Source organism: Castanea sativa, chromosome 6, assembly GCF_040712315.1.
Source record: "Castanea sativa cultivar Marrone di Chiusa Pesio chromosome 6, ASM4071231v1".
Lineage (NCBI taxonomy): Eukaryota > Viridiplantae > Streptophyta > Magnoliopsida > Fagales > Fagaceae > Castanea > Castanea sativa.
Window position 1 is genome coordinate 56,522,285 of NC_134018.1, and position 16,700 is coordinate 56,538,984.

The 16,700-nt window shown below is 32.7% G+C and overlaps 1 pseudogene; it reads left to right on the plus strand.

Moving 5' to 3' along the window:
• The first annotated feature begins 1,370 nt into the window (after positions 1 to 1,370).
• Positions 1,371 to 13,162, plus strand: LOC142641347 (uncharacterized; annotated as a pseudogene).
• The last annotated feature ends 3,538 nt before the right edge of the window (positions 13,163 to 16,700 follow it).

Here is a 16,700-nt window from a genome sequence, read left to right on the forward strand (position 1 = left end):
TAATTTGGCTACAAAATTGGTTATAACCTAAGGCTACAACTCTAACCCATATATTTTTATTGGACGTGAATTTTAACAAATTTACTATTGGATTACATTTTCTTTTTCTATCCTTCATGCTTGCAAAATTTCTAGAATATAAATGATTAATAATTATGTTACCAATCAAATATTTCAATTTCAATTTTTGGTAGTCTAAAATTATATATAAAATATAAGTATATAGATTGAATAGTAAATAGCATTTGATTGACATGAATTTCAACATGCGTTTTAAGGATATAAAGAACTTACAATCCGACGATTGAATTTTCAAAATAAGTAGTCCTGTTAATTTTTTAGTTGAAGTTATAGCCAATGCCAAAACCAAGTTTATAGCCAAATTTTTAACAAATGTGGGTTACATGGGAATCCTTAGGTAAGTAAAGTATCAACTTTCAAATCACATATATGTAACGGGAATTCAGTTAAATTACAAGTAAGTTTACTGTAATCACCCTTTTATCAAATACCCAATGCACCAGCCCTATTGGAATTGACCTTTTTACATATGATTGCTACTTCAGTCATAGTGCATATTTCGATAGCGCGTTTTGCGCATTCCATGCGTCTGCGTTTCATTTTTCAGTGGGTCCCGTGCACTGTTCACGGGATCCACAAGTACCCTTTTCCTTTAAAACAATTTCAAAACTAGGTCTCACGGTACTATTCACACATTTAAAAATTATTTTGTTACAATGTTTTCAGTTTTTAGTTTTCAGCAATAAATAATATCCAAACACACCCATAGTTGTGGTGTTGGGGAGAGTAATTGGCTTGTTTGTTGAAAAGTAAAATAACATTGATTTCGGCCCTTCAATTAGGGGCAACTTAACACCAAAAAAGACTAGACTGCGTAAGAATAGTCAACTACTTAATGAGCTGTGAGGGATAATTTTGGACTAGCAAGTGATATGAACACATTAAATGGAGTGTACTAGACTTGCCAATCTTGTCCTCACTTAGGCTGAAGCCCAAAAAGAGTTCTTATATTGATGGAAACTTGCAAGGGGTACTACAAGACATAGCTAGAGAGGAGTTTCGATTTCATACACAAATCACACATAACAAGTGGGTATAAGAAAGAGACTAACAATTGAAGGTCAGTTCTGTGGACTAGCTTTTTTGGATGAAAAATCTCTGGATGCTTCAATAATTTTCATCCCCTGTTTTGTCAACAATAATTTTGGATTAGATTAGATTAGATTAGACTGTATATGGTGAAGTAGTAGGCTGGAAAATTTCCGAAAGTCTTTTTCAAGAAAGAAAATTCCACAAGTCCAGCAGACCAACTATACCAATAGGTAACATGCATAGCCAACAAAAGCACCATGAAAAGAAATAATGAGAAACGAACTCAATATGTTCTATCACAGTGGTACTTGTTGGCTACCAGTGAAGAAGAAAGTTGCAACAGCTAGCCTGGTCTTCTTCTTCTTTCTCCTTGTCAGTGCTTTGGTATTTCTAGGCTGGATTGATATTGTAAGTCTTTGTTCTTATATATTCTTTAATCCTTAGTATTTTGTAATCAGCCATATAGCAACTGAACTTACACACAGACTACACAGTCGACCTACCAATACCATTCTATTTGGGTAACAAAAAAACTTGCAATGGAATTACGAAAAAGTTAAACAAGCCTACAATATTGCTTTTTCTTCTTGTTTTTGTTTTTTAGGGGTATTTTTATCCTGTATTGCTTACGAGCAAGACTACGATCCTTGTGCTTATTTTCTTCATCTTAAAAACAATTCCATTAAAGTTTCCAAATTCTAAGATCCCTAAAATTTTTATTTGAGACTATTCCCACAAAAGCTTTGAATCCAACCTTCGAACTTAGGCAAATAATTTTTTTTAAAAAGAAATTAATCTTGAAGTTGGATTTTATTTTCTCAAATTTAGTTTTTTTTTTTTGCTATGATTTCGTCTACTAAGATTTTAGATTAACTAAAGTATTCTCGTTTCATGCATGGATTTATTGAAAATATATATGTAAAAGAAATAAAGCATTTTACTATTATTATTGAATTTAGTGTCTAAGTTCTAATATGATAAGACTGATTATCAAATAAATAAAATTTTTAATTTTACAATTTTGAAATTTTTGGTGCTAGAGTTATAGTTGGAATAAATTTCAATCAAGCAGTGCCTTGAAGTACTACAAGTTTTACTACATTGAGCTTAAAAACTAATGCATCATCAATCATAAAGAGGCAATTTTTTTTTTTAAATACTAATAAAATATTTTTAAAACACACACGAGGAGAGTGGAAAAGGTCTTAAAGAAACTAATAGTGGTGTATATCCATTTATGAGATGATTGGAGCCCACTAATTACATTTATTATCACATTAGTTTATAAGTTTTATATAGTAAAGCTTGTCATACTTTTATCATTTTCCATTTCAATTTATAGGAACTTGAAAAAACTATCACATTCTTAAATGATGAGGTTTAGGGGTATTTCATGGGTAGAGAGAACCATGACTTCTAAAACTCAAATTCTATTATTATTATATGAGATATATAGCATATCATGCGTTAGGAAACTTGTTCCCTAATTTAGGTCATTTTCTTGGGCTTTAAGCCTATTCAATGGGCTTGCATTGTCAAAATTTGAAAGTGATATGCTCCCCTTGCGTCGCATTCAGAATTTTCTAACTCCTAGACCATGGCCCAATAGCCCTTCGTGTGCTATACGTTCTCATCCTTGTCATCTTAGCAGTACTGTGATTTTTTTTAAGATCAAAATCAAGATAGTAGGTGAGGCCGCGAGGGAGTGGTTCATGATTTCTATTACTTTTTGATAATTATATAGTTTAGGAGAGAGAGATTTGAACTTTGGATTGTTCCATTGGAAACACCAAAAAATACTTTTTTTTTTGGTAAACATCGAACTTTCATAAACTAAACAGAAACAAAGACATCAAAATTCAGAGGATAATCCTTTCATAGTACAACCCCAAGTTATCATAATACAACAATATACATAAGTTCACAGGTGAGCTATCAAAAAGCATAAAGTCCTGATCAGAACCACCACCTCTTCTGGCCATAGCATCAGTACACTTGTTAGCTTCATGAAAATAATGACTCATCTTTACTTGAGGAATTTAGTTGATAAGAGTCCTGCAGTCCATTATAAGATAAGCATGTTATATATTACTATTATACTCTTCATTAACCCAACCAAGCACAACTCTTTTTGCACCAATTTCAATTTATACTGCCAAAAGAGTCAAACTAATCCACAACAACAACCCACCGGAAAATTAACCTATTGAATCTTCGCATGATTTTTAATACTAATATTTCACTTTAATTAATAACGAATTGTGTAGGTACACAATACACCTGCCTAAAGAAAGAGTTTAGATCCTCTGAAGAAAGAAAGAAAGAGTTTAGATCATTAATAATAGCATAACTAGTAGTAATGATAATAATAATTTATAAATTCTTAGTTTAGTTCATTATTATTTTTTATATTGTTGATCCTGTATTAATCATATTTATTGTTACTACACATAAGATCAATTATCAAATTGTAAGTGCACAATTGCACCTGGACCCAAAGATTATTATGGGCTCAGGCCCAATGAGCCTTAAACAATGAAATTTGTAGAGTATGGGCTTGAAATCTAGATTAGAAGTACTGAGAACTTAATAACAGGTTATGGTGTGCAAACACTTGTAAATAATGAATGATAATTGCAGATGGAACTCCTCGGACGTGAGCCGAGGACTACTGTTATATTATTTCTCTTTCTTTCTTAAAGATTACAATTCTTTCTTTCTTTTCTTAGTTACAGACCCTCCTTAAATACTTCTTTTTCTGATGCTTTATCCACGTGTTACTCAAACCCCCTCCCCTCTAGATATTTCTTCTCTTAGTGCATTTGAATAGTGACCAGAAGTTTCAGTTCTACTGTTCAGGGGTCACTTCCCCATTAATGCGGCTAGGGAGGTAGGTGCAGAGTCTTTAATGTGGAGGTGGCAGCCTTTGCTCTTGATATTTTTCTAACACCGGTGTATCTAGAAGGTTCAGGGTTTCCCCCTTTTAACCAACAGTCTTTCCGGAATTCTGCCTTGACCTTCGTAGTGAATCTCCGTGTTCTCTTGGGTCTGTCCGAGGAGAAACTCACCCTCGGATGTGTCCTCGGACCCTCGGCGTATGGGCCGATTCGCAGTGCTAACAAATCCTAAGCTCAAGAACAGATCGGCCCTCCTTGCTAGAGCCCAAAGGCCCAAATGCCCACTTGGGTCCTTTTACTCCCCACACAAATAAATAAAAATTTTATTTTAAATTTCTTGAAATTTTTGCTACTAGAGTTTTAGTTGGAATAGAATTTCAATCGAGTAGTGCTTCGAGTACTACAAGTTTTTCTACATTGAGCTTACAAATTAATGCGTCATCAATCACAAAAAGGCATTTCAAATATTTATTTATGATGTTTATGGGGGTAATTCATGGATAGAGAACCATGACTTTTAAAACTTAAGTTTTATTATATGATATAATATGAGATATATAACATATTATGTGCCAAGAAATAAGTCTAGTGTCACAACTATTTCCACAATTTTGCCACTTGTCCACATAGCGACTTGTAAGTGATGAAATTGTGGACTCACCATTTTTTCCACCACTTACATCTCGCTACATAAACAAATTGTGGTCAAAATTGTGAAAATTGTTGTGGAAGAAGACTTACTCTACATCATGAAACTTGTTCTCTAACGAGGTCATCTTCTTTATTGGGTTCAAGCCTATTCAACGGGCTTGCATTGTCAACATTTAAAAGTGATATGCGCCCCTTGCATTAAATTCAAAAATTTCCAACCCTTAGACCACGGCCCAATTGTCCTTCGTGTGCTATACGTTCTCATCCCTGTCAGTTGCCATCTTAGCACTGATTGATTTTTTTGTAGATCATTATCAAATCGGTAGGTGAGGGTCATGATTTCTATCACTATTTGATAATTTTATAGTTTAGAGGAGAAAGGGATTGAAAGCCGGACATATCTATTAAAAACCCAGAAGATACTAAGGAGGTGTTTAGTAATGTTATTTATATTTTTTGAAAATATGTGAGTGAAAAAATATGTAGAAATATGTATAATGTTATTTAAATACTGAAAACCGTTGTTTAAAATTCCTTACCAAACACCTCCTAATTATTTCAGTTACAAGACTCATTTTAATACTAGTATTTCACATTACACCTGCCTTAAAGAAAGAGTTTAGATCAGGAATAATAGCACAACTAATAGAAATAGTAATAATAATTCATTAATATATTTATATTGTTGATCTCGTATTAATCATATTCATTGTTACCACAGTTTATAAGATTTTAATAATAAAATTATCATCATATTTATATGTGCTTTGCAGTCTATATTTTCAGGTACTACTTACAGCGACAAAACAATCCAAAGATCATCAACAGAAAAATCACCAAAAGAGCAGGAATTCCAACTGAAATGCACAAAAGGAAACAAAAAACAGACCTGCCCAAAAAATCTACTACCCCGCAACAACACACAATCCTGACCATCCAATATCATCATTGATGATGCCCAAAAGATCACCAGTAAGCTGCTAGTACTTCACCGATTTGAAGCAACACCTGCGAAGAAAAAAAAGTAGGTGGTTGGCAGAGAGCACCGGTGTGGTGCCGGCCAAAGACCCTCCGACGATCAAGTTAGAATCTTTAAACAACCCTAGAGTGCCAGAGTTGAGGTAATTGTGCGTACCTTTGGGTCATGAGGGTCTTGGGGTATATATAGTGGTGTGTGGCCGAAATATGCGCCTTGGTGAAGAAGCACTTTCCTTTTTAAGAGAGCAATTCGCGGATCTTTGCCTATTGTATTGAGCCCTTTCCTTATAGGAATCTTATTAACTAAGTCGAACGCGTAGCGCAAGAACTTTCCTTATGCTCACATAAGCAGAGGTCAAGATAGGCTAAAAATGAAAGTTGGGTTATTCCTTCAGCCTTCACCTGCCAAGGTCGTCAGCCCACGTGTAACTCCTATACTGTCGTCAGCTTACGTACGCCAACGTGGTCCGTCAGCCAAGGACATCAGCCAAAGACCTTACAGCCAAGGTCGTCACCCCTGACTCGTCCACGTGATCCGTCAGCTTAATGTTGCTGCGTAAGGGGCATGGCCATGAATGCTAAAGGGGTGTCAATGACAGTAGTTGACGGATAGCGTATCGCCGTCAGCTTCTTAACGTGCATTCAGTATGTAACAGGTGAACTTCCGTCAGCTTCTTAATGTGCCGTCACCTTGTAATAACGTCACTATCAATCATCATCAAACAGAACATGCCCATCGTACTTCCGTTGGATCCACGAAGATCTACGGCCCTGGAAGCACCCAGGAATAAAGAAAGGTAAGGCCTGCGTAGAGAAATATAGGGAGTCGATACAGACAAGACACATGTTCAGCTTAGTTTTGCAGCTGCTAAGGTTGTACCCGGGGAGATTGCCTGACTTGGAACTCATGTTTGATTGTGATGATCGACCTGTTGTCCCATCTAACAACTTTCGTTACTGTTCGGATTGGTCGAGTTTGGATATTGTGTTTCCTGATTGGTCTTTTTGGGGCTGGTACGTTAATCAATCGTGCTTACCTTTCGATTGCCAATAGTCGAGTTTGAAGTATGATCATCTTCATTTCATGGTTTAAATGTTATTTCTTGAACCTAATAATATACCAAGTGGTAAAGAGAATGAGATAATTTAAGAGGGCAATTTTTGGGGAGAAATTTTACATAGGTATGACTTAATTTTGTTAGGGCTGAGATAAATATAAAGCCATGGAAAAGTGTGTTGGATGGCATAAAACAAGGCAACACAAGAACCAAATGGAAGGATAGAGTAGCCTATGCTTATTGGAGAGGGAATCCAAGTGTGGCTCCAACTAGATATGACTTTTTTGAAGTGCAATGTCTCAGTCAAAGATGACTGGAACATTCACCTATATATATGTACACAAGTTAATATACATTCTTCTTGTTTACTCACAGATGTTGATCTTCTCCTACAAATATATGTTGCAAAAAATACTTGATGCACTCTGATTTCAGGACTGGGTGCAAGAATCTGAACAAGGTTACAAACAATCAAATTTAGAAGATCAATGCACTCACAGGTAGTTATAAAAACAAAAACAAAGAGCTATTTTATTTCCATTTCAACTATTCTCTTTTTTCCTCTTTTTAATTGAGAAAAGTGTGTTTTGTGTCAGATATAAGATTTATGAGAGGGATGGGCATGGTTTGTAAGTGATAAGTATATTTTAGCATGTGACTCAATGGCATTGCTCATAAGGCCTCTTTATTATGATTTCTTCATTAGAGGAATGGTGTCATTGGAGCACTACTGGCCCATTAGGGACAATATCAAGTGCACCTCTCTAAAGTTCGTTGTGAAATATGGGGCAACAATCACACACAAAAGGTCTCTCTCTCTCTCTCTCTCTCTCTCTCTCATTTTCAAAAATGTTTTCACTAAGGGTTGTGCATCCACCATTCCAATGGACCGATCTAACCCAACGATCTGATTTTTTTTACATGGGTTGATAACTTGATTTGTTTTCTTTTTCTTTTTCCGAACTCGAGTTGTGCGGGAATCATGTTGATAAAATTTTCAATCTAAGTAACTTACCCAGCCTACACTATTAGATTTTATTTTTAAATATAAATATGTAATTTAAAATTGCTCGTTTGATTTATTGTGAATTATGAGACTTAGGCTAAATTGATTACTTTAATTTATTTTGCTATTTTGGGACTTTGTTTGATGACATTGGAATATTAGTCATAAGTATACAAGGTACAATTATTTATTAAATAATGGAGTTGCATAGTTGAATGAAACATTATTTTTTTAATTAGGCTCAACGAAATGATGCAAACTCAACAACACACAACCCAATTTGAATTCTTACAAGTTGGTTGGGTTGGTTTTAAATCTATCATCCTTGGGTTGAGATTTCTCAACTCCAGCAAGTTGGTTAGATTGAAAAATCTATGATGATATACTATCAAAATCATTTGACTTTTGATTAATCTGATAATATTATGTCAAATTAGCTTTTAAAACCTAACAATTTTTGACATTATTTTTCTAATATATATAACTAAAATTATGCTTGTGCGATGTACGGCTTAATCAAGAATAATATGTAGACTGATGAAATTTTTTATTAATTTAATTAAAATTAAATAATGAAAATAAAGTAATCTTTTACACTGGGTTATATAATGAATGCATATTGTGTATAACTAAGGATTTTATATAATAATAAAAATATCAAATATAAGTCTAGTAATGGAAGATGATAGATAACTATATAACTCTTTTTCTTTTCTTTTCTTAATGAATGCATATTGTGTAAGACTAAGGTTTATATATAATATTAAAAAAATCAAATATAAGTCTAGTAATGGAAGATGAAAAATAACTATATAACTCTTTTTCTTTTCTTTTTCTGAGGGAAAAAAAAAGTGTTCAGGGAGTTTAAGCTTTAAAGGTTAAGTTCTCACCATTGCATATGTAAATGCAAAAATCTTGAATTCAATAATTATAAACAATCCAAAAATATAATTGAAAGCATATTTAGGTGGTAACCTTAATTCAATAGTAAAAAAAATCCAAATTACTAAACTTTGAAAATTGAAAGTGGAGAAACTCACATAATAATTTAATTTTTGTCTTTGAAAGATAGGGAAGAGACACCAAAACTTGGGCGAGTTTCACCCTACAAAAGAAACAAGAGGATTTATATATACACAAAACCTTCAACATTTTTTTTAATAAAAAAACTAAAAGTTAAAACCTTGGGAATAAGTTTGCATTGATAATTGAAAATAACTTTCAAGATATGATGAGAATTGAGAAATAAATAACATCATTAGCATTGAGATATGATAAGAATTGAGAAGTAAAAAAATGTTATAATAATTAAACAAAAACCTATTCAATTTGATTATAATAAAAAAAAAACCATAGTATACAAATACATACTGTTAGGTTCTAAGAATTTAGGATCTAAATGTATTAGAACTTTAATGTGTAATGTTGGCAAACCATGATCAAAACTTAGAGTCTAGTTTTAGGCTGCTCAAAGTGTGTTTATTGTAAAGTTGGAATTGAGTGTACTGCAGGATTTATTGGACTAAATCTGCAAGGCTCGATCGATCGAAAATTAGACTCGATCGATCGAAGCTTGTGCAGATTGTTTTTCTGCAGAATTTTCCAACTCAGTCCAAGCCCGTTTGATGTGTAGGGCTTTAGGTTTTATGTCTCATATAAAAAGAAAAACTCTAGCCACGTTTTAAAGGTTGTTGTTATGTTGTATGTGTGAATCACTTGTGAGATTTAGAGGTGTTTACCTTCATACATACTTAGGGTTATCAAGATCAAGATTGATATCGAGAACTTGGTGATCTCTCCAGTTACTATTTCAAAAGCTTAAAGAAAAATACAAGTGGGTGTACTTGTGGATGCTGTGGATCTGCGAAAGAAGTAGTCCGTAGACTCGAAGCTGTCACGTGGTCGTAGTAGTAAGTTTCTACTCGAGGTAGCATTAGAATGTTAGTGATCTAAGACCTTTTGTAAAACTTCAATTCTTTCATAGTGGATCTGTTTTACCTTGAAGATAGTTAGGTTAAATCCTCCCCAAGTTTTTTACCGGTTTTGTTTTCCTAGGTTATCATATCGTGCGTTATTTACTTTTCCGCACTCTTTAAATGATATAATTTGAATGTGTTAACCTAGATTTGAATAATTTATCTAAGTAATCACTTGGCTAAAAAAACTAAGTTAAACAACTGGTGTTTTAAAGGGTCTAAAAACGTACAAGTGGTATCAGAGCAGGTTAGCTCTAGTGTTTAGATCTTTTGATCTAAGAGTTGATCCTTGACCCCTGTTGTCATGGAACACGGTCACTCTCTTGTGATCCCACCTCACTTTGATGGGAACAACTATGCCTACTAGAAAGTCAAGATGAAAGCATTTCTAAAATCCATTGATGAGAGGCCATTGAACTCCTCACTAATAAGGAATTCAATGGATTTTAGAAATTGATTGCCTACGGTCCTTGTCGAAACCCTTTGCATTGACATTCTTTATGAACTTTTTGAACTGCCGAGTGATGTAAGAATTCATTTTAGAATCTTCATTATCAGAAGACCCATCAGTGTCACTGCTCTTGCCTTTAGTGCCATGCTCTTGCTCTTGCTTGACTTCCCGAGCCTAGACAAACCCAACTCACAGGTTTGTAGATTTCCAACAATTTCTGTCAAAGCGATGATCTTGGCATGAAATCTCTCGGGCGGAGATCAGAGCACTTTTCTCACAATCTTGGGTTCTAGAATGGTTTCTCCAAGATTAAATGTTGAGTTCACTATGTCCTTGAGCCTGGCATAGAACTTATCAAATGACTCATCCTCTTCCACCTTGATTTCTTGGAAACTATTTGTGAGCCTCTGAAGCTTCGAATCCTTGACAGCATTGGTTCCTTCATAGGTTGTCTAGAGAATGGTTCACGCCTCCTTTGCAGTTTCAGTGGAGGAGATCTTCTTGAACTCCTCATTAGTGACCGCACTGAATAAGGCATTCAATGCTCTACTGTTGAAGTTAGCCGCCTTGATCTTTGCATCATCCCATTTGGTTGGTGCTTCCTTTGGCTTGGTCTAGCCTATCTCCACAGCTTGCCACACCTTCTCATCTAAGGATTGCAAGAAAGCTCTCATGCGTACTTTCCAGTATGCATAGTTAGTTCTATCAAATAAATGAGGTACAATAAGTGACTGCCCTCTATCCATGATAAACAGGGGTCAATGGATCTCACAGCAAAAATTAAACCCTAATCAGAGTGTGCCTGCTCTGATACAACTTGATAGGCCAAAAATGTATTGACCCCTTATGATTAATTAACCAATTAATTAGCCAAGTGAATTAATTAGGTTCAATTACATGCAATGAGCATGGCAGCACAAATAAATCACCAAATAACTAAATGTAGCGAAAATTAAATTCGACACAGTGATTTGTTTACGAATGAGGAAAACTTACACGGCAAAAACCCTACCGGGTGATTTTAACGTCACCACTCCCGAGAATCCACTATTATCAAAACAAGCGGTTACAAGTAAAGGAATCCTAATACCTTATACCAACCTACAATTGAACTATTTCCCCAATACCCAATTGGACTTGTTCTGTAGTGACAATCTCTCCTTCTATTGCACAACTCCCAGTACGTGACTAACCAAAAGATGCACGGATCCCAGTATGCGACTTGATCACCAACTTGAGAAGGAGGTTGGCTGCAAAGTTTTTCTATTCATCAACTGATGAAGATCACAAAGTTGCTTGGTCACAAAACTCTACAGTGTACAAACACGGCAGCTTCTCAAGAACTAAGGCAAACTAGGTTTACAGTTATACTTGAGGAATTATGCTCTTGTGCAATTGTGCTCTTGGCTGTACAACCTGATATGCCCTTAAAATAAACTTATATACATTTAGAGTTGTGAGAAAAGAAAGCTCAAACACATACTCATGGATTGGATGAAAAACAGTCCAAAAAAACTGAGTTTCATAAACCTCGATAGATAGCCATCTATCGAGCTAGCTGTCGAGCCACGAGCTTCAACAGCTTTTAAACCTCGATAGATACTAGCTGTCGAGTTTTAAAATCCAGCACTTCATTACTTGATTCTTGGACAGATTTGCATAGTTTCAATACTTGGACTTGAACTCTTATTCCTTGAAGTATTAAACACATCCTAGATCTACCCAATTACAAGTAAAGTGTGTTTTGTTAAAAGATTAGCCAATACATAAAATGTTGACATATGTTCTTAACATCCAATCACATATGTCCTAACACTATGTGAAATTTGATTACAAGATGGTGCTATTCACATGATTAAGATTTGTCCAATTTGTTTTAAAATTCTAAACACTACGTTGCAACCTTAGACAAAATAAACTAAAGAAAAGAACAAATTAAGCACGATTTTTAGCACCATGTGAAGCAATATTAATTGAATTGAATTTTATCCTGTCAAGCAATATTAATTAAATAGAACTTTATCCTTCCTTATCTTAATCAAATTGAGATTTTTATCCACTTAGAAATTATAGTTGAAGAAAAATGATATCCACTTAGAAATTATAGTTGAAGAAAACTTATATATTTTTTCTTAAAATCTAAAAATCTAAGAAAAATTAGTTTCTGCAATTTGGTACCGCCACTTGGCGCAACCATGGCGTATAATCCCAACTTTTATTATATATAATATGATTTTTTTGAGGACAAATGTATATGTTTTTAATAGAAATTTATTTTTATTTCATGTTTAAACCTTTTATTAATCTTACTACATTATATTAATATGTAATTCTGTATACAAATGCAATAAATTCCTAATGAAAGAATATAAAGTTCTATAATGAATACAAATTCTCGATACTACTTTTTGTGTTTCAATTTATATTCTATCAAGCACAACTTGTTATGCATTTGCTTATCTTCCTTATAAAACAGTCGAAGCTTACTGTGGGGAAAAAAATCAAATACATGACAAGTTAGATTAGTGGAATACAAAAAATGGTACAGAGGATTTGTATACCCCTATTTTTACCTTTTAAGTTTTTTGAAAATGCTTTTGCTTTTTTCACTAATTTAAATTCATTTTAACAAAATCATTTATTATATTTTCAACTGTTATGATTTTTGTAAACTTAGCAGGCTCAAGCCATAGGAGAAGCAGCAAGTAACTTCATATAGGAGGATCTAAAGATGGACTACGTATATGACTACATGTTTCATTTGTTAAATGAATACGCAAAGCTCTTGAAATTCAAACCATCTGTACCTCGAAGAGCGGTTGAGCTACGTTCAGAAATGATGGCTTGCCTAGCTAAAGGGTACATGGGAGAAATTCATGGTTAAGTCTCCCAGTGATTTAACCCCATGCACCTTGCCTCCTCCTTATGATCCTTAGTCACTACAAGGTTTTCTTGAGAGAAAGTATAAATCCATAAAGCAAGTGGAAATGTGGGAAAATAAGTATTGGAAAAATCTAAACAAAAAGCAATAAATGCATTTTTTTGTGTTTCAACTTTCATTAAATGTTAAGATTATTTTAATAAAGTAAAAGCAAAAAGGAATAGTATTTGTAATTTATTTCCACATTAATTATGTAGGTTAATTTTTTTACCATAAATGTTCACTCATTAATGATTTATATGAGAATTAAAACCTTATTAAACTCACATCTTAATGTTCCTAATTATATATCTCTATGTTTCCTCCAAAAACAAAAATCTCTATGTTCATTTTTATGCATTCATGCTTTTTAGAGTATTGGTAGTAGATTATCTATAATAGGTAACCAAACACCCCAAAACCTTCCACATCAATATACCCATCAACATACTCATACTCATACCCATTTAAGCTACAATGGTGACCTATATTTGGGGATAGGAAATTTGATGTTGGTGAAAAGGAAAGTGGTTACCTAAAATACAAAAAGTAACAAATAGGGAGAAAAATATAGTTAAATTGTAAAATTACTCTAAAGTAGTAACCCAAATGAATAGTAAAAACTTTTATGGTAGTGGACATTTAAATGCATGTTTATTTAGGAGTTTATGACACCATATAAATTTTGTAAGTATTTTTAAAGGGGAATTAATGGATAATGACTAAGTGTAGTTAATGAAGGTTAGAGAAGTCATTTTAATCTTACTCATGTATGCATCTTTACTTTACTTTTACAAAAGATGGCACATGTTATTGTTATAGTATAACTGTATAAGGTTTGGCCCCAAACATATTTGAAGCTTTGGGCTCCAAGCCTCCAACCACTAGTAGGAAAATAACATGTACCATGTCATGTGCAATGTACATGATAATGACAAATATCATCTTTCTATTGGTGGTTGGAGCCCAAGGTTGGGAGCAAAACTTTGTTCAATGTTATATATAGTACAAATGGACACTTGTCATTATTTTGTGCAACCATCAGTTTTGATATCCAACTTTTATAATATATACTAGTCTACAATCAGTGCAATGTACAAGAAATATTTAATATAATATAATTTTTTATTTTGTCTAAATATAAATTTTGATAATTATGATAGTCATTATTTTGGATTTATTATAATTGTGGTTGAAAATGGAATTAAATACTCTACAATTAGGAATTTATTATAACTATATACTGAATAGTTACCATCAAAATAAAATATGATGGGTAAAGTTTCTAATGAAGGATTTAAATATTGAATGAAATATAATGTGCAAAGATTTATGTGGTAAATTATTATCAAATCAATCAAAAGTCAAATGTTTTCTATTTTATATTAGGAAATATTAATGAATGCCCTAAGAACATTTATTAGTGAATTATTTTAGGAAAATTTTTTATGAGAAAAGAGAAAAAGCAATTAATATTTTGACAGCCTTTTCAATTTTCCATAAGTGATAAAAAAAACTTTTCTAAAATGGTTTATTTATAATTGCTCTAAGGGCATCTGTTAATAAGGGTGGCAAAATTTGACACGACCCGCGAACCCAACACGACACGACACGAAATTAGCAGGTTATGGGTTGAGGCTTAACGGGTTCGTGTTATATTCGGGTTGACACGACTAACCCGTTTAATAAATGGGTTGGGTTAATGTTGAACACATAGAACCCGTTTGACCTGTCTGACCCGTATAATTAAATGATATTTTACCAATATACCCTTCAAACTCTAGGTATATAAACCTATTAGTTGTTGTGATTTATATTCTTTGACATATTGTGATTGATTATTTGTGATATTGGGATATGCTTTAATTTTGAATGATTATTTGTGATGCAGTTACTCGTTAGTTCTGAATTTTATATTAAAAATATTTATTTGTTTGTTTTTTCATTAATTTTTATTTTTCATTTTGATAAAATCTGATAAATAGGTCGACACGACTGACCCGTTTAATAAATGGGTCGTGTTAGAGTTGAGGAATCTTGACCCGTTTAATAAACATGTCGGGTTAGTGTTGACCTATGCAGTCGAATACTTATGACTTGACACGACATGAACCCGACACGCGAACACGAATTGCCACCCCTATCTGTTAACATGACCCTATTATATATATATATATATATATATATATATATATATATATATATATATATATATATATTATAGATAACTAGCCGCTAACTTGTGTAATGCAAGGGAATTTAAATTGATTATGAAACTATACAATTGCATAAATTGCTCTTATCTGACTTGAATTTGTGTTACAATTTGATGAAGAAATCAAAACTTAAAAAATTCATGAATCAGAAGTTTCATTGCCTTGGAATTATTGAAACAAAACAAAATATATATGGCTACACAATAGAAAAATATTAGTTATCTTCAAAAGAATTACCCATGGTATAGTTGTTCAAATCTACCAAACATGTTCAGATATTGCTAAAACTAATGGAAAAAGTCAGATATTAAAACTTCTAAAATGCCAAAAAAATAATTTTAAAAATTTAGAAGATTCTAAACCTAGAATTATTGAAACAATGGAAAAAATATATATGACTATAGTCATTACACACATAAGAGAAATTTATTAGAAAGATGCCGTTGAAATATGCTAGACAATTTCATATAATGCAAAAAATAAACCCAAAAATTCAGATGAAACTAAAGAATTAGAAAATTCGGTGCCTACAAATTATTGAAACAAAATATATATAAAAAATATGTAACTACACATAGAGAAATATAAAAGAAAGATATTCCACCCTCAAAACAATAATCCATTGCTATAATTGTTAAAATCTACAAGAAAATTAAATGTTACAAAAAATTAATCAAAAAGTCAGCAGTTAAAAAAAATGGAATTCTTTAGATGAAACAATCTACTAGTGGGTTGAACCTAGCGCCAAGTTTACCCTAGGATAATAGCTTGTTGTTAAGACTTGTGATCGAAATTATATATATAATGCGACTTCTTTTTCTTCCTCACCAATCAAGTTGTCACCACTAAGAGCCGTCTATGCTAGTGCCAATAATTTCTCCACCAAGCAATTAGTCTCCCAAAGTTCTAATATATTATGATCTTTTAGTATTCGAAAAGTTCAATTATTATATATACATAATTTTTTTTTTTTAAACTCTTCCAATTTGTTTAATGATAAGATTCAGATTTTGAAGTTGGTTTGTTTTTACCCTTTCAATCTTAGGGTTTAAAAAAAGTGGTTTTTGAAGTAGCATCCAATTTTTAATTACATCTTTAGTAAAAAACCTGATTATATACACTCTTCATTTGTATATATCCCCCCTCCAAAAAAAAAAATGTTTGATACATACACGGTATTAATGTAGAGTTCAAGAATTTTAAGGTATTTGATTTTTTACTTGGACTCCTTTTAAGTGGAGAATGTACACATATATACACGGTTAGTTGGTGTATTTTTCTTTTTTTGATGAAATTTTGTGTTCTTTAGAACTTTACTTTGGATTGATACAATTTATGTTTGTATTTTTAAGTTGTTATTTTTTTTTTCCAACCCAGTTGAAGAAATTAAACAATAAAATAAATTATAATGAGGTGTAAAAATTTCAAATAATT